The sequence below is a fragment of the Myodes glareolus genome, chromosome 5 (assembly GCF_982192425.1).
Source record: "Myodes glareolus chromosome 5, mMyoGla1.1, whole genome shotgun sequence".
In the NCBI taxonomy this organism is placed as follows: domain Eukaryota; kingdom Metazoa; phylum Chordata; class Mammalia; order Rodentia; family Cricetidae; genus Myodes; species Myodes glareolus.
The window spans coordinates 74324819-74343442 of record NC_142030.1 but is presented as its reverse complement, the minus strand read 5'-3'; the positions used below and the strand labels follow the sequence as shown (position 1 = coordinate 74343442).

The following is an 18624-nucleotide window of genomic DNA, read 5'->3' as shown; positions in this document are numbered from 1 at the left end:
GTCTTTTGGGCATGAATGGTCATTATCCTCTTGAACTCTCTGCATCTATAATAACCTATACAGGACACACACAAGATCAGGACAGGAACATCTTGTCACAGAATAGGATGGGGTTCATGAGGCCCTGCTCCTCTCTGAGAAGCAGGGCCTACTACTACTAGTAGGTAGTAGAGGAGAGACACTTTCTTGAGTGGTGGAAGCACTGGTCAGTTTCCCATGTTTCTGTAAAGAGCCCTTCCCCCATGCTCCTATAAGTAACTCTAACGAAATCCATTGGTTCACAGAAGAAGACAAAAACAATAAAACATGAAAACACAAGGGAGTACACATACCAGTCATCAAAAAGAAAGGGACCAGCAGAAGCAGGGAAAAAACAATGAAAGGTAATGAGGAATGAATACAATCAAACACATTATAAACATGTTTGAAGATGTAGCACTGAAGCAAATCATTATATACACTAATAAAAGCCTAAACATAAACATATGGATGAATGAAAAAAAAATAAAGGATAAACACATTGTGAGATATGCTCTCTCTCTCAAAAAAAAAAAAAAAACCAGCAAAGATTTGACCTCCAGTTAAAAGTCAATGGCTTTCAGACTGAATAATTATAAGGACTGTAAAAATCTGAATAAAGCCTGTAATACTTGAGTATTATAATATTCTTACAATGCTGTCCCAATGTCAGTGTCCTGGCTTTGATAGTCTACTTTGGCTATATATGATGGGTGAGAGGGGAACTTAATAAGAGGCACACAGAACTTTACGTAACAGTTTAGGGATTTCTTATCTTAATTGTGTCTAGTTTATTTTAAAATACAGTGCATGTTATGGGGGCTGTGGTGATGCATGCCTTTAATCTCGGGACTCTGAAGGCAAAGGATGGTGGATCTGTAAGTTCAAGGTCAGTCAGGGATACATAGTGAGACCCTATCTGTAAAAATAAATGTTAACAGACCTCATTGTACGCACAATTTTCATCCCAGGAACTATCAAAGTTGTCCCAAGGGGACCTGGCTAGTATATGGTCCCTTTTCTCAGGGTGTAATTACTGTCAGTGACCCCACTTGCAGTTCTGGTTAGGCAGCAGCTTCCACTCTCTTACTTCTCCCCTCCTGCCACTGACGGTAACGACAGCAGATACTTTAGGTTTCTGTGGTATTAAGACATCTCTGCCCAACTCTCCATACTAACCACTCAAAAAATGCCTTGACCCCCACAATTAGCTCAGGCCTGGAAATCTTACTACAACTAAGTTGCACAACCGTTACAGTGAGTGTTCATAAAACAGAAGGTTTTCTCTCATTTCTTCTAGCGAGGCTAAATAACCAGTCTTCCTGAGAAAAGACTATCTGCCAAGTGTGCAGTAAGAGATATAAAGCTCATGGTTTGACTGGGGTTTTTTTGTCTTGCTTTTCCCCTTTTTTTCTGTGCCCTATAATTAGAGACTTCCAGAATACTGAGAGGAGAATTTAGATACACTTTCCCAACACACACACGCATGTGCCATGCAACTGTTGACTTTCAACGAGTGATTAATACCAGAACGTCTGATCAAAGCCAATTTAGTCATGTCAGAACAACACAGGCTTCTCAGAAAGAGTGAATAAAAATGACAAAGTTAGTCTGAAGTGCTTTGTCACTTCTGTCTGTCTGTAGAGGGTGACTTAAAAAATAAAAGTTACCATTAAAGCTGTGGCATCTGGTGACCAGAAGGAAAGGGAAAACACTTCCCAGGCAGTGACATAAGTCTTCAGAACACAGTGCCACCTTCTCAGAGCTTGCTGGCTCTCTCTCCCACTCTCCCATTCTGCCACTCCAACCCTCTATTCATTCTGTTGCATAAAATGAGGAAGTGGCTCTCTACCTCACACACTCACTGGGAGGATAAAATGAGCAAATGTATGTAAACCACAAGCAAATGAAATGAATAAGATAATGTATTGTCTGTAACACTGATGCTCTTCCAAAACTGCCTCAACTCTGGGAGAGGCATTTGGCTCTAGGGAGAGTTCTGAGAAGTTTGGAGTTGGTCAGTTTGTTAAGCAACTATTACAAGGATGGTATGCTTTCCTTATGATCAACAATGAGGTTTTAATAAAAAAATACAAAGTGCTTAAAGATCTAATCCACTAGATTTTAAAAAATAAAAACACTGGCCACTGATTTGTCTGATGCTGGAAGCACAGTTTTCTCCTTTATGCTGGATTAATAGGTGTTTGGAAAACAAAAACCCCTGGCCCTGTGTCTCTCAGCATCCTTCCCAGACATACATAACCACTCAGGCAGTGCTGAAGTTCTGTTCCTGAATGACTTGGATGATGCTTTTCTTCTTTAACTAAAGCCAAGCAAAGCTTTTTATCACCCACAGGCAGAGAAAAATGAAGAACAAAAGGAAAAAATATAGAAATGCATCAGGCATGGTAGCACACGACTTTAATCTCAGCACTCTGGAGACAGAGGCAGGTGGCTCACTGAGTTGGAAGTCAGCCTGGTCTACATAGCATGTTTCAGGTCAGCCAAGGGTACCTAGTAAAAGCCTGTTTCAAAACAAGCAAATAAAGGTAGTTAAATGTATGAGACCTATATAAGAAATGTTCCCCAGGCCACAAGACTTTAGCAGAGAAAGACTGGGAGGATCTTTGGTTACTAGGAAACATAAATGTGCACTCCCAGACTCAGGCACAGGTTATTAACTAGTTGGATTTCTCAGCCCAGCTATGTTGTTTTAGCTAGTCAAAATGTGTTACATATGTTTATCCTGCAGAATATTAGGTTAACTGTGTAACAGTGTGTTTGATACTTTTGGTATGCTGCATTTGTTTAATTATGTAAAGATGTGCTGCATGCGCTTCACCTTGCCTGCCTTAGGCACCTGATCTGGTCTAATAAAAAGCTGAATGACCAATAGATAGGCAGGAGAAGATAGGCAGAGCTACCAGGCAGAGAGAATAAATAGAAGGAGAAATCTAAGTTAAGGAAGAAGAAGGAGAGAAGGAGTGAGATGCCCAGTACAAGGTGCCAGATATGAGAAGTAGCGTAAGACACACAGAAAGAAAAACAAAAATCCGGGAGGCAAAAGGTAGATGAACAGAAACAGGCTAATTTAAGTTAAAAGAGCTAGCCAGAAACAAGTCAAAGCTAGGCCGAGCATTTATCACTAACAAGAAATCTCTGTGTCATGATTTGGAGCTGGTTGGTAGTCCAAACGAAAGAGAAAGCCTGGTACACAGATGCATAGCTACAGGGTCTGCCCAGCAAGTCACAGGGAGGTTCCTGGTGCCATGTGTTGGAACCCATGCTCTTTCTTTGGAACTGATTTTTTTTTTCTCTCTCTAATTTCTTTGTTAGGTCTCTAAGCTTCTTCCTAACCTCCCATATCTATCTGCCTTTCTAAAAGTTCACTCTAAACCCACAACCACAGACAGAGCCCACGCCAGGGTTTCAGAGAACGAACAGAGTCCAGTGGCTTAAAATGAGACCTCAGAGACATCGCACTACAAAGACACACAGGAAGGGGCAAAGGAAATGGTTCTATGAGGTAAAGGCTCGACACTAAAACCTCTCCAGCTCGGCTGGGGCTCTCCCTGGCACGGCCTGCCTGACACTCAGTGTTCTGTATAAATGTTCTGTGAGGAAAACCCTCCTCATGTATCTTCTAGCTCAGATCCAAGCATCTATCTCTACGTGATAGCTCAACACAAGCAGGATACTTCCTCACACAGTGGTGGCCCTGACTCTGAACAACATGGGGAACGCTGTGCTTCCTTCCCCAATTCTCTCGCTGGACCAGGGCTGATTATTTTCTCTTGATGACAGGATGAATAAGCCAATGAGGACTTTCCATAGTAAACTGGGGACACTACCCAGACTATAGGTGAAGCCATGTGCTGGAATTCACATAAGAGAACTCCCTATTCATAGACTCTAGAATAACAAGCCAATCCATATATAATCAGTTACTAGTTTTAGCACTAATTTTTCCCATAATAAACTCAATTAAACCCGTGATCGACTGATCAAATTGATTTCACTTTATATTTACTTAAATGTTTTTTGAACTATTTTTCTGTGCTGTTGAGTTTCCTCTTTTTTTTTCTCTCATACCGTACACCCCTTCTGTAGTCTTCCCTCCCTCCTCTCCTTGCATCCTCCCCCCTACCTCCCGTCTTCCCCAAATCCTCCCTCCATAGTTTCTGTTCAGAAAAGAGTAGGCCTCTCAGGAATATCAACAGAACATGGCATAACAAGTTACAATAAGATTAATACATTCACTCAGGGAGGCAGAGGCATGAGGATCTCTGTAAGTTCAAGGCCAGCCTGGTTTACAAAGTGAGTTCTAAGACAGCCAGAGCTACAAAGAGAAACCCTGTCTTGAAAAGCAAATAAACAAAAATAAATAAATAAAAGAGATTAATACATACTTGTTAATCATTTTCCAGATACTTGTTAAATAATATACACATACTATCCAGTTTACTTTTCTTAACAAGATAGTAATTGTCATTAACATTTTTGAGATGAAAACAAACTAGGTTTAGAAAACCGAATAACTGGTCTAACTGAAACCTTAAACTCTATCTCCATGTTATATAAAAATACCTCGCTCAAATAGTATGAAACGTTAACAGGACTAAGCCAACCCCAGAACTGAGACCTGCCTCATTGCAATTCTTACTTTCTTTCTACATCATTGTGACACAGCAAATAAAACCCTAAAGGGCGAGCGAGATGACTCAGAGTGCAAAGGCACTGCTGCCAAGACTGACAACTTGAGTTCAATACCAGGACCTACATGGTTGGGAGGAGGAAAACCAACGCTCCTAAGTTGTACTCTCATCTAAACAAATACACACAGAGCACAGCTGTTGTACATAGGCAATATCTACACACATACATATGCTCATGAAATAAACATAATTTTTAAAAGACATGACATCCCAAACATTTGAAAATTACATGTTAAGAAATATAGTTATTGACTGGTCAGTGGTGATGCACTTGGGAGGCAGAGGCAGGCAGATCTCTGTGAGTTCGAGGACAGCCTGGTCTACAGAGTGAGTTCCAGGACAGGCACGAAAGTGACAGAGAGAAACTCGTCTCCCAAAAAAGAAGGAAAAAGAAAGAAAGAAAGAAAGAAACATAATTGCCTCAGCAAGAAAGTAACAGGATAGAAATGTTATCTTTTCAAAAAAAAGAAAGAAAGGAAAGAAAGAGGAATGAGGGAGGAACGGAGGGAGGTAAGAGGGAAGGAATGAGAGAGGAAGGAAGGAAGGAAAGAAGGAAGAAATGAAGGAAGGAAGGGAAGGAGGGAGGGAGGGAGGGAGGGACGGAGGGACGGAGGGAGGAAAGGCTTCAGCTTTGTGACCAGCATTCACTTTTTTACAGTTCTAGAAACTGGAAGTCCAAAACCAAAACTTTGCATATTTGACTCCAGCATCCCCTGCTTGCTTATGGTGGTGGTCTCCTCACAAAGCCCCTCTCTTCCCTCTTCCCATATTTCCCAGGGATCGCTGTGTGTTTAAATTCTCTGTTAGTACAACACCTAGGTGTTCTCCTAGAATACTATTGTCTTATGGCCCACTTGACTGATCTTGTTTTAAATTAATCGTCCTTTGAAAGCAAGGGCTGGGTATCACTCCAGGGGTAGACAGACAATGAATAACAACAGCATAGCTGCTTTGAGACAGATGCTGAGCCAGGCTGTTGGTGAGAAGGCAGCACAGCACTTTTTCCCTCAGGGCAACCACCCCATCTGGCCATTCAGCAAGCTGCCATGTACACCCCCAAGCATTCCATATCGGTGAACGCAGCACACCACTTAATGGTCCACTCTACCATTAAGTGCCTATGCCACCTTGCCACTAGGAAGCACTCACTCAGAGGAACCTGCCCACCTCAGAGCGGACAAACAGGCCTTCCAGTTCCATGGTGAATTACGAAGTAGAAATCTCAGTCCCCAGCTAGCTTTCTCTTGTTCTTCCCTTGACATGTAGATTGGCTGTTATTTTCCATCCCTGCACCTAAGCAAGTGGCCATTTGGGCTATATTTTAGAGTCATAAAATTTTGAAGTTGGAGGAAATACTTTTATCATAGCAGCCATCACTGTGCGTTTATAAGCTGCAGCCTAAGAACAGACAAGCCAAGCCACATGGAGGACAGCTAGGGGACAGCCCTATACTCATTTCTCCTTCATTACGCCTCAGTGTATACAGGAAAGACTTCTAGAACTAATCAAAATTAAAATGAAATATATATATACATTTCCCTTTTAGTTTGGGCAGTATGTTTAGTGACTAAGTTACTAGTCTGGAGGTGTGGCATAGACTCAAATGTATAAATTTAAGGAAAAAATGTAACTGAATTTCCCCATGCGACTGATTCAATAAAATGACTTTACACTTTATTTCATCCTTTATACTTTCTGATGTTTGATCCTTAGTTACAAGTTGTTTATTTACAAATATTACATGGATTGTTTTTAAAACCTCTTTGTCACTCATACCAATGTGGAATAGCATCACACTGCTGGTTGGAAAACACGCAACATTCGTTTTTAGATAATATAGAATAAGGTTGTTCTGTCTTCTCCCTTATAGAAAATGACCAGTTGATTTAGTCAGTGTTAACCCTTTAAACACATCTAACGAAGTACCAAGAAATATGGGGTGTCTTGAAGCTACCCCTGTGGTTTCTCTGCGGACTGGAAGGTGCAAATAGGCCCCTTTGATGAGGACTTCAGTCCCTCTTTAACTGCTGAGTTTTGCTTTATTTTCTACCCATGATTTACTAGTAATTACCTTCAGGAAATGTTCCATCTTTCCTGTAAGACTAAGAGTCCAGGCAAAGCCGCCTGGAAATGCATCTGACAGGAGGAACTGCCTCGCGGGAGCCATTTTGATTCTAGATGAACTCTTCCCAACTCTGCTTTTCAACCAGCTTCCAACAGCAACTATTTTGGAAGCTTAGGACACTAACCTTGCTTGTAGAGAATATACATTTGATGTTTGGAGGGAACGACAGTAATTCCAATTCACCTAATTCAATGCATCACTGTATAACACCCACATAGTCAAGATGTAGCACAAGTGCCTTACGGTGCCGCCAGCAGAAGACGGCAGCGTAGACAGACTGCATTTTCTATCATTTTGCCCTTTATGGTTCTGGGAGTCATTTTGTCCTCAAAAAATATTGGATCCAATTTAAAACAGTGTTGGTGTGTGCTTCAGAGGCATCAAGCCACTCTTAAGTAGTATTTAATATAGATAGATGGCCACCATCTATGTATATTTATTCTGTTCAGGATCGTGTAACGTGAAATAAGGTTCAAGGTCCCGATTCTCTTCTCAGATTTAACAGGTTTTAGAGATGTGCTTCTAAATACTGTGGATGCCAATTCTCTTCTGAAATGAGAAACAAACTCAGTCTTTTGCAGGATTAAGGGGTCTATGAAGACGAAGTTTGTTTTTTGTAGAAAATACTCTTAATTGCCTTTTGGTTGTGTATCGTGGTAGCAGTCTAATGAAAGAGCTAGGAACTCTGTGATACAGCATGAGGTTAAAATTATTTAGTAAAACCATTGGATTACAAAGGGAAACAATTCTGATACAATATGGTACTGTGGCAGTCTATGAATATTGAATAATATTATGTGTGGCTTGTTGCCTCTGAGACACATTAGCGTTGTTCTAAATTTGATACAATGATTGAGGACAGAATGACTCCCAGACCTATGAAGAGTAAAATAATACATTATGCTTCTCTCTGTGCCCCCATCCTCTGCTGGCACCATAGCTACTTGCACTATGCCTTGAATATTTGCTACTATACAACAATAGATTGAATTAGGTGAGTTAGAATCACTATCATTACCACCAAATAGCAAATGTATATTCCCTCTGCCTTTGTGCATGTGCTAGAAGGTTGCCCTAAAGGCATTAGTTAATCTGTCAGGGTTCACTTGAGCATCTCCTGACGCTTTTTAAAATATAAAATTAACAAAAATAATGCTCGGCACTCCCCTTCATTTTGCAGATGAGGAAGTTGGCTGACTGTAAGTAAGTCACAACCTAAGAGACGTGGGCGGAACAAGAGAGAGGTTCGCAGTGACTTTCCATTTCATGACCTGTCATGACAGCAGGAGAGAAGGAGGGAGAGGGGAAGGAAAGGAAGGAGAGAGAGGGGAAGGAAGGGTAGGAGGGAGAGGAGAAGGAAAGGAAAAGGGGGGAAGGGAAGGAGGGAGAAGGAAAGGAGGAAATGAGGGAAAGGGGAGGGAGGGAAAAGAAGGAGAAGAGGAGGGAAAGGGGAAGGAAGGGAAGGAAGGAGAAGAAAAGGCGGGGGAGGGGAAGGAAGGGAAGGAGGGGAAGAAGGGAAGGAAGAAGAAGAGAAGGCGGGGAAGGGGAAGGAAGGGAAAGAGGGGAAGAAGGGAAGGAAGGAGAAGAGAAGGAGGGGGAGGGGAAGGAAGGGATGGAGAGAGAGGAGAAGGAGGGAGGGGGAAGAAGGGAAGACCTTCCTAGAATGGGGCAGTGCAGCCAGGAGCAATCTCGCGGCCTCTGGCAGCGTCCCTCTTCTTACATGACAGACAGCATGAGTGCCTCAGACTGACTCTAATTAGTTCTGAACTAAGGTTCTTTTATGGGAAGAGAATTTATTAAAATGGCTAATGGACTTAAGAAAAAATGTGATTTACTTTTTACCTTTGAAGAAATATGTGAGTCAATATTTCAATTTTGTTTTTGTCTGGGGTGGGAAGAAACTATCACTGGGCTTATGATAGCCAGCTGTTCCCTAAGATGCTAATAATTAAAAAAAAGAAGCATGTGAAGTGACTTGTAGATTAAAAAATAAAAAACAAAAAAACAATTTTCAGGTTATAAAAGGACATCCTGGCAGTAGGACTCTGAAAAAGCCTCTTTCTTTTTTAAATGATGGTTTTATTACTAAGTGTCTCAGACATAACACGAGTTTGATTTGCTTGGGTTTTATATTACTGGGGTTGGAACCCGGAGCCTCACACATGCTATTCTTCTGCTGGGCTAACTTCCAACCCTGTATTGCAAAATTTCATCAGTTCAATCAAATTCTAGACTATCAGATACACTAACATTCTGAGAGCCAGGTATGATGGGACATACCTGTAATCCCAACACCAGGAACCAGGTATGGTGGGACATACCTGTAATCCCAACACCAGGAACCAAGGATCCACAGTGGTCTAAATAGTCAGTTCCAGCCCTAAATGCCCATCTTAAAATAATAAATAATAAACAATAATAATAATTTTAAAATTTTCCTCAGAAACTGGAGTGGCAAACAAACGGCTGATGTTGTGCTAGGTGAGACCTAAGGACTTCTCTAGAGAACCAGCAGGAGACACAGAGGAGGCAAATAGTTCCAACAGTAAGAGCTCACACTAACTTCAGCAGGAATCCCACCAATTAGGACATGAAGAAAACAGATTCCAGAACGTCGCCTCTCGGAACAGGCAAAAAGTTATTGAGATCCAGTGAAGTGTAGAAAGAGGCATGGAGTCCAACAGGGGCTTGAAGGAACAAAGGCTCCATTCCTTCCTACAGGAAAGCAAGCCAATGTGTGACACACCCTGCCAGTTACTAACTAACTTGCCTCAAGAGACCCGAGTCCTAAAAGTTCCTGGATTTCTATGTATTGCAGTTTGAGGTGTTTCTATGTAGGGTTTGGTCCTGTTTGGGTTTTTGTTTTGCTTAATGCACTATTTTATCTTCAAGGCTTTCAACTTCTTTTCTTTTCTTTTTTCTTTCTTTCCTTCCTTCCTTCCTTCCTTCCTTCCTTTCTCTCTTCTACACTTCCTTCCTTTTTTCTTTCCTTCTTTCCTCCCTCTCCTTTTTGGAAAAGACAGAAACAAAAACAAAAACAGAAGACACACACATTCTACGTAGCATCTTCACACCTATCATCTACGGCTAGAGTGGAGTCCATAGTCAGTCAGTGGTTGTGTTTTTGAGTCTCATCCTCAGAACCTGAAGAGGCTCTCGACCAACACTGCAGCATCTAAGGTCTCAGGACAGCTTCCATCCCCACTCTGGAAGCAGGCTGGCATCCTTCTCACCCTCTGGGATCTCACCCACTTACACTCTCTTGGTTAGGACTCCCCTGTATATGACAGTCCCTCACTAGAGAGGCAGCCTTCCTTCTCCTGCACAGATCTGGCACATGTGGCTCTGAAGGAGAGATCCTTAACTTTATAAGGACTTTACACTGATGGCAAAAACTTTATTTCCTGAACCATCAATCCTCAATCAGATTATCTGATCGGCAAAGCTGCTATAGTCTCCACCGGTCCTGGCTCCTTCCAGAAGGAATCCTTTGCATGTTGTACTCAGATCTGTCCTCTGGCTTCAGGACACCCTACTTCTACTTTCTCCTCTCGTCTGTCTCCATTAACGCACTGAGACTGACCTGGTAAGCATCAGGAACAACCTCCACCTTCTCTAACTCAGGGGTCATTTCTGCACCCTCATCCTACTCAAGCCTTTATTTCCTCTGGAACAATCATCCTTCCCACGCTTCCATGATTTTATCCCAAAATCTGGCTTCCCATCTAATTTTCTGGTTGCTTCTTTGCAAGTTCCTTTACAAATGCTATTCTCTGTCAGGAGCCAGGTAAGCCATGCTGTCTTCACTCTGTTCACCTCCTACCTCTTGCCCCTCACATCTTCTTAAGTGGACCATTTCATCATTTGTCACTGACAAGAGAGAGGTATCACTATAGATAAAGCAAAGGCGTGGGGAAGTTCTGTTTAACTTACTGCAAATTTTTAATTTTCTAAATTTAAATCTCTGCTTATTGCTAGCTCAGAAAATAAATAGTAAGTGACAGATTATAATAACCATTTAATAGTTTAAATTAAGCCCTTCTCTTTTGATATTTATTTCTTTAGTTTGATATTAGGGCCTTGCACAGGCTCAGCAACACATTACCACTGAGCTATGTCCGGCACTATTGGCTTACTGCTCACGTTGACACATGACCTCACTAACTTAACCAGACTAGCCTTGAACTCACTCTGTACATAAGCCTTGAATTTCTAACCTACCTACTAGGGATTATACGCCCTGCACCTAACCCTTTGGTTAAGGAACCATTTCAAATTATATTTTTTGCTATAACAAATCTTTCTAAAATGTATTAGCTGCAACTTTTGAGAATCAAGAGTCTACTAATACTTAGAAGCTATTATTTGGACATGTACATTGTACACTGAAAGCAAAATGAAGTCCAATGAACTGCAGGAATGCCAGGTTTTAATCTTTAAGTTGTGTACATGAACTCAGCCAATTTTAAAATCATCTCCTTCTTATTTATAACAGATGAAGGAAAGGAGATGAAAACTATTTGAAGTTGTGGCAGATGCAGTAGCTGATGGTTATTAAGCGATCATAATTACAGATGAAAGAGCCTATGCAAAATGATCTGTATCATTCAGCGTGTGCACACCTTGATGCACTTTCCCCCAAGCTGATTTTCTATAAATTCTGACATAATTGCTCTAAAGTATTTCTCTCAATCCATTTCATAATATCACATAGAATACAGGCTAAGAAAAATTCACAAATTTGACTGCCTTTGTGTTTTCATAAATAAATAGCAGAACCTAAAAATGCAGGACGTGGTTTGTGTTCCCCTAGACTATCTCAGGTAATCAGTGTCTTCTGGAATTACAGATTCTCCAATCCAAAAATTAAATATATTTCAACCACGGGTTAAAAACCAGCTTGTTGCTTATGGACTACATTCAACTTGCTTATCTTGTCAAAGATGTGGGCAAGAAGTGTGGGGCAAATAGGAAGTGTGCCAATTCACTGATTGAAACTCAGAAGCTCCTTTCTGACCTGATGTTTGTAGAGGCAGAGCTGCACCCAGCATGCAAGTCTCAGCTATTGCATATTACTTATGATCAGGCCATGCGTATGCATACCAAGACACGCGTATGCATACCAAGACAGGCATATGCATATAAAGGCATGTATCTGCATACCAAGACTTGGTGTAACTGATTTACAAGTCTTGAGAAGGAGCTTCTATCTTCTTTACTGTAAGCTTTTGGATTGCTAGGGAGAGTAAACTTTATTTTGTTCTGCAAAGAATGAAGGCAAATGCTTTATACTAACTGTCTGACATAATCAGGGATGGAAAGAACCTTAAGACTCCAAACAGTCTAAGAAACTTCTCTGTTTTCTACTTGAATGTAAGTCCTTTGATTAAATAAGTATTATCATGATTCATAAAAATCACTCTTTAACATGTCTATCTTACAGTTTTGATAAAAAATATCATGAGTTATTTTCTTTAAAGCCATATATACCTGATTAAAATACTAAGTAGTTTAAAAACTCTGAAATTACAAATCAGAAACTAATTTCTCAGTCAGTCTGAGTGTTAGTGCAACGTCCCAGGTACAAGGGCAGAACAGCAGATCTGCTATGGGACTGGACTTTGGGATAATGTACTATTCTGGGCCTCCCTTTACAATTTTTCAGTTGACCCCAGTAGGAGGAGGCTGACAACCACAAATAAAGCCCATGAAAAAACAGGGACTATGAACAAATCCCCTGCTCTAATGAAATATACAAAGTCCCTAGGGATGGATGCTATGGACCCAGGCTTGGACAGAGAAGCTAACTGATTTTCTCCAAAGTTCTCTTTTCACATCTATAAATGTAGATGGTAGTAACTGCTCTGCTAATTCATAGTTATGAACCACCCTTCCAAAAGAAGAATGGAATTCCTATTCATTTTGTTGTTGTTGTTGTATTGGGAACTGATCTGCAATTTAATGAATGCTTGACACACAAATGATCCACAGTGAGCTACATCCCAACCTCTCCCCCCCCCCCTTTTTAACCTTTAAAACCACTTCAGACAGGATCTCATTAAGTTGCCCAGGTTGGCCTTAAACTTAATGTGTAGCCTAGGCACGCCTTGAACTTGGTAACCTCCTGTGTCAGCTTTCCAAGTAGCTAGGATTACATGCCTGTACTACCAGCCTCAGTTATGAATCAAGTTCTTATGTAGCCTTTTAATAAACCATATAGCACTATATAAATAGAAGATAATAGAACTCATATTTTTTCAAACTAAATGATTGGGAAAATAGTTCATATGTAGAAACAAAATAAATAAAAAAACAGACGTTGAGTCCTACAGTCATGAATTTTCTATATTTCAGAAGAATGCTGGAATTAGACATGTTAGAGACACTTGTGTACTAACTCAAAACCTACTCTTGCCTAAAAGTTCAAAATTTGCTGTAGACTTCAAGGCGAAGCAAAAAGAATAGAAGATGAAGGAAGTGAACGCCCACAGTTCCCAGCTACACATGCTAACAAGCAGGAAGAAAAAGGTGAGGGCTGTCCATTATCTTTTAATTTTAGCTCACTCATGGGTGTTTGTTGAGTTGTGGAAAGATATTTGATTTAATTAAGCAATTAAACTGGTAGTGCAGCTTTTCAAAACTGCTTACAGTCAGCATTGAGTTATTTGCATTTGTTTGAGAAGAGGAGGAAGCTGCATTTAAGATTGTTATGCACGTATTTAAAGTCACCCACAGTAAAATAATAACTGAGGCCTACATATCAAGAGCAGAAAAAAGCATACTGCAGCCCCAACCCCCAACACACACACACACACACACACACACACACACACACACGTAATGGCATCAAAAGGTCAGAAGAAATCTTCCATTTGCTGCCTTCTCTAAAAAGAACCCCAGAATCACTCCCAGTTCCCCAACTCTTTGTTGCCCTAGTAGTCAAGAGATAGAAGATGATGAGTTAGTTGGTCAACACTTAAGCTCATTCCACAGTCATTATTGACAAACATGGGCATTCCTTTTACAAATCTTTTTTATTAGTGATTGTCACACAACCAGCTCTTAGCCTTTGCCCTGATTTACTATATTAAGCAAGCCCGGATCTCTCCAGAACTGTGAGAGACGCTACAGACGTTTGAGGAATCTTCTCAGAATCCACTTGTACTTCCTCAATTTTGGCGAATTATGAGTCTATGAGAATGTGATTTGCTTTCATGTTTTTGTGCATTCCCACACATTGTGACGGGAAGTCCCATGAAACACTGAAACTAAACCCCTAAAAGATTTGTCTATAGGATTTCTATCTCTACTTCTGGCTCTACATCTGGATCAACAAGACCTTTGACATTCCTTAAAATCTTTGAGGATTTCATAAGATCTCTGATGATCTCAACTACAGCTTTTCAGATTCACTATGCTAAAAGGTAAACTGAGGAACAGCATCGAAGTAGCATTGGAAGATGCAAACATCTATATAACCATTCTGAACATCTGCCAAACTTCTTTAAGAAAGAGATACAACTGTAAATAAGGTAGCAGTCTTCCTAAATTGTAAATAAGGTAGCAGTGGCTGAATCACTGGATTCTCTGCTTGTTCCGTATTCTTATTCATAGCATCCAATGTAATCGCAGATCCAATGTAATTGTAGGCCAACTCTAATACCTTAAACTGCTTATGAATAGATATATGCTTCAAAAGCAAAATGGCAAAAAGTAACTAGTACTCTGTGACTTATATTAAATGTTTTAAGGATCCTCAACATACTGCATTGTTTTTATTCCTATTTTACAGCTAAAAAAAATAACAATATAAGGAGATTAAGTAACTAGGTCGTTTATGATCTCATCACTTGAAAGTTGTTGAATTTTTGTTAAAGTCTAGAAATGGACTCTTAAGACTGAGTTATAATGAGTTCTACCAACATTAATATAATGGCTCTAGATTAAATATTACTTATAATATAAAAATTGTAATCTATCTAAATATTCAATGACATATTATTGGTCAATCCAGTATATCCACAGACTGAACATAGCTCATGTAAAGAGTCATAGTCTTTAATCGCTACATGGTATCTGACTCCTAGAAAAGACTATAGTATCTAAAAACTACGGAAGAATATAAAGTCACAATTATAAAACAGGTCTTAATAGAATCATGTAAATCATGGGAAAATACCATAGAAAATGACACTAAATTCAAATTTCTGAGTCTACAAGTGAGACTATATATTACATAGGAAAATGTGTAAAAGCATAAATGCATGGATTCTTTTTCTATATTTTATATCTCTATAGACTGAATAATCAAATACTAAAAGAGTAAATAAATAGGTGAAAGTCATTTAAAAGTTAATCCTTAGAGGAGAATAAGCAATTTTTCTTCTTTTGTTCTTTGCTATTTTCTATTATTTAGCAAAATTTTGACACTGGGTGTGAATTACGTTTGTAATAGGCAATAATATTAAAACTCATGATTGGTCTGGGAAATACAAATTAGAATGTTAAAATAAAAGTAAAATATACAGATATACTGCATGATCCAATAAAATATTTGCATCAATTTCTCTGTTATGTTTATTTAGTTAAGTAAAAAGATTCATCATAAGTTCTAAAAGATAACAGGTCTCATACTTCATGACTGATTATTGGGGTTGAGTTCAGAATCTATGTCACTTGCTTTCTAGGCAAGTGGCTACCCACAGCCCCAAGGTGCTTAGGATTCCTAGTGAACAATTGCCAGTGTGGACACTATATTATTGACATTAGAATATGGACAGCAAGGCAGCCCTACACTTACAAGTAGACTAGTTTGCTACTTTACTTTGATGCGTTATCAGAAAGCCTACAGTTCTAGGAAATATTCACTCCTTTGGCAAATGTGTGAATTTCTTTCTCTCAGAGCTGTGTGCATTGGAAGAGCGTACATACATTATTCCGGGAGGGTTCCAAAGTTCCCAAAATGTTTGTGAAGGAGCCAGTGATAAGAGAAAGAAAATGGATAAAAGAAATACCATTTACGAGCATGAAGGGGTAAGGTGGGGGTGTGGTGGTGAACAGAAGGGGAGGAAAAAGAACCCTGCAAGTTCTCTTCCTCTTTTTTTAATTCCTGGAACATGTCTATTAGTATGTAAAGAAACAGCTTCAGGACTCAGCTTTCTGAGTAACAGCACAAGGACAGATAAGGTGCTAAAAACATGAACTTTACCAAGGGCTGAGACATATGTGTCAGAACTTTATTTTTCCTATTTAAAAATAAATATAAAATGCTATGAAAATAACTTATATTGTTAGAATGAAATTTCTCTTTCCAAGAAATATGTTTCCCAAGGAGGAAGGTTGTAGAACTTTGAGAAAAGGCCGATTAAATATTTCTCTAGACATTTCATAATTATTGCCTAATTTAAAATTTAACTCTATCTGAGCTCAATAAAAACAAAAAAACCCAACTTCATTGGCAAGGTCCAGTACACCTGGGATATAATTTCAGATTCAATAGGTTTATTTCATTAAATTTCTTGTGACTCTCTTTGACTGAAATTCAAAATGTACCCAACAAACGGAAACAAAACAAAGTATGCCCCCCTCTCCCAAATTAGAATCCCAAATATAACATTTAACCACTCTAAGGGGCATGTCTCTAATGCTCTCCACCCTCTTCGCCGAAAGCAGTAAAAACTTCAGCCAAAGGCAGGAGCATTTTTCTTAAGCTAGTTTTTGAAGTGATGAATATATATTTAAAACTGAAATGACAAGTTTTAAAGGACTTAAATGGGTTAACTCACTGTTATTTCAAAACCAAATGCCTTTCCCCCTTCCTTCCTTCCTTTGAGCCTCAGTTCTAAAATAGTTTTCACACTCAAAATTCAAGCGTGCAACTTGATAGAGTATTTTTGAGAAAATTTTTGACCCGTTCTCCTGTCAGGATAGACGAGTTACCCAAAGACTAAAGGAAATAACAATGCTTGTTAGTTCACGGTTAGTTTTTCAGTAGTGTCCATCGCATAGCACAGCAACACGTTAGATACCCAAGAGCTCTCTGCATATGTCACTAATATAACTCTTTTTTTAACAATTGAAATTCAAATGAGTCACCAAACTGCTCCTAAGGATTTCCATTGTCAAGCAACATACAACTCAAGTTCAGGAGTCCTCAGGAATCACTGAGTGGCATCACGTGGAACACAAAGACGCGCCAAGTCACTCACTTCTCTATAAATACTAAATTTCCCATCACCCGCGGAAGGAAACAATTTCTCCCTTTATTTCAACCTGCTCTGGGACCCAGAAAAGCATGTCCTCCGGAGTGAGAAAGGGACTGAAGCCGGCTCTGCGAATCTTTCCCAAAGGCAGAGGAGGGAAAGCAGTAAGCTTTGATCAGGGGTGGCAGCCTTCCTTCTCGGCAGCTGCTCACAGATACCTGGGGAGAGTGCGAGAGTGGGCAGGCAGGGAGAGGAAATGCTTACAGTTCCCAGAGTTAAATGAGACTCCTCAGGCTTCTTGGTGCCTCAAGCTTTCAGTCAGTCAGGATCCCCACACAGTTCCGACTTCAAGAAAGTCTTTTCCCACTGGGAGGAGGGGCTAAGAAGTGGGCCGGTCTCACTGACTGGATGTTAAGGTGGAATTCAAGCCGGAGCGAGCTCTTCTGGTGAAGGCGAACATCATACATGTGCGTGTTTAGTTTTTAAAGTCGGGCCTTTAAAGTCATAAAACATGCTTTAAAAACGTGTGAGCTAACTGGTCCTAGTCTCTCTCTCTCTCTCTCTCTCTCTCTCTCTCTCTCTCTCTCTCTCTCTCTCTGTGTGTGTGTGTGTGTGTGTGTGTGTGTGTGTGTGACTGACTCTGCCGCTTTTGCCCTTAAGCAGTCACTACTTCCTCTTTTTTTTCCAAAAGAGTAAGAGCTAAGTTGAAAAGATAATGAACTATCTTAAGCATTTTTAAAGTCTTTAAAAAGCTAAGTTCTAAACAAACACCACATATGAAATATGTACATTTTACGTATTTTACTGAATAATTTTGGATCACTTTAAAGGTCAAACCTGCTCACGCTTTTCTCTCCAAACTCAAAACCTCTGAAAAGACACTTCAAAGAAGAGAACACACACGTTCAGACTTAGAAACAACACCCAACCGAGCAGAATCCCAAGTTGCGATATTATTTGAAGTATCTGATAACTTTGATGAGAAGAAATTGCAGGTATTGCGTCCCTTACAGAGCAAGCTTGCTAGTAGCTCATACCTGTAATCCCAGCGCTTGGGAGGTGAGTGTTGAAGGCCAGTCTAAGTTACATATTGAAGCCACATCTCAAACAAGCAAACATCACAAGAATCCACAGAACACAGTTATCCTAAGTACCCTGGACAGGAACCTTGCAGAACTCTGCCTTATCAGCAATGGCCACTATCTTGCCCCTTCCTCCCAACAACTTCTTCAATCATCTCCCAATTATTATCTTCAATGTTTTTAAAGAAGTATGATTGTTTTTTCCTTTTACAAACTCTTAGTTTTCTTTCTAGCGCTGGGATAAACTTTTCTGGTCCCAAAGCGACTTGTGGGGACAGGGTTTGTTTGACGTACGTGTCCCAGTCACAGTTCATTATGAAAAGAAGCCATCATAACGAGAAATCAAAAACGTGATTTCAAAGCAAAGACCTGGAGGTGGAAACTAAAGCAGAAACCAAGGCGAAATCCATTTTTAATCCCATTTCATAATTTATTTGTTTTTGTTTTATGAGACAGGGTTTCATGCAGCCTAGGCTGGACTC

At 39.9% G+C, this 18624-nt stretch overlaps 1 protein-coding gene across 2 annotated transcripts in view; it reads right to left on the bottom strand.

The window, feature by feature from the left end:
* Nucleotides 1-17480, bottom strand: part of Pla2g4a (phospholipase A2 group IVA) — a 143980-nt gene extending 126500 nt beyond the window's left edge. The window contains exon 1 of one of the 2 annotated variants that reach the window (XM_048431007.3): nucleotides 17325-17480. The gene's annotated coding sequence lies outside the window, so the exon portion shown is untranslated. Of the gene's footprint in view, nucleotides 1-17278; nucleotides 17298-17324 lie in introns of those variants that run through there. The other variant, XM_048431008.3, reaches the window with a different exon arrangement.
* Between the last annotated feature and the right edge of the window lie 1144 nt (nucleotides 17481-18624).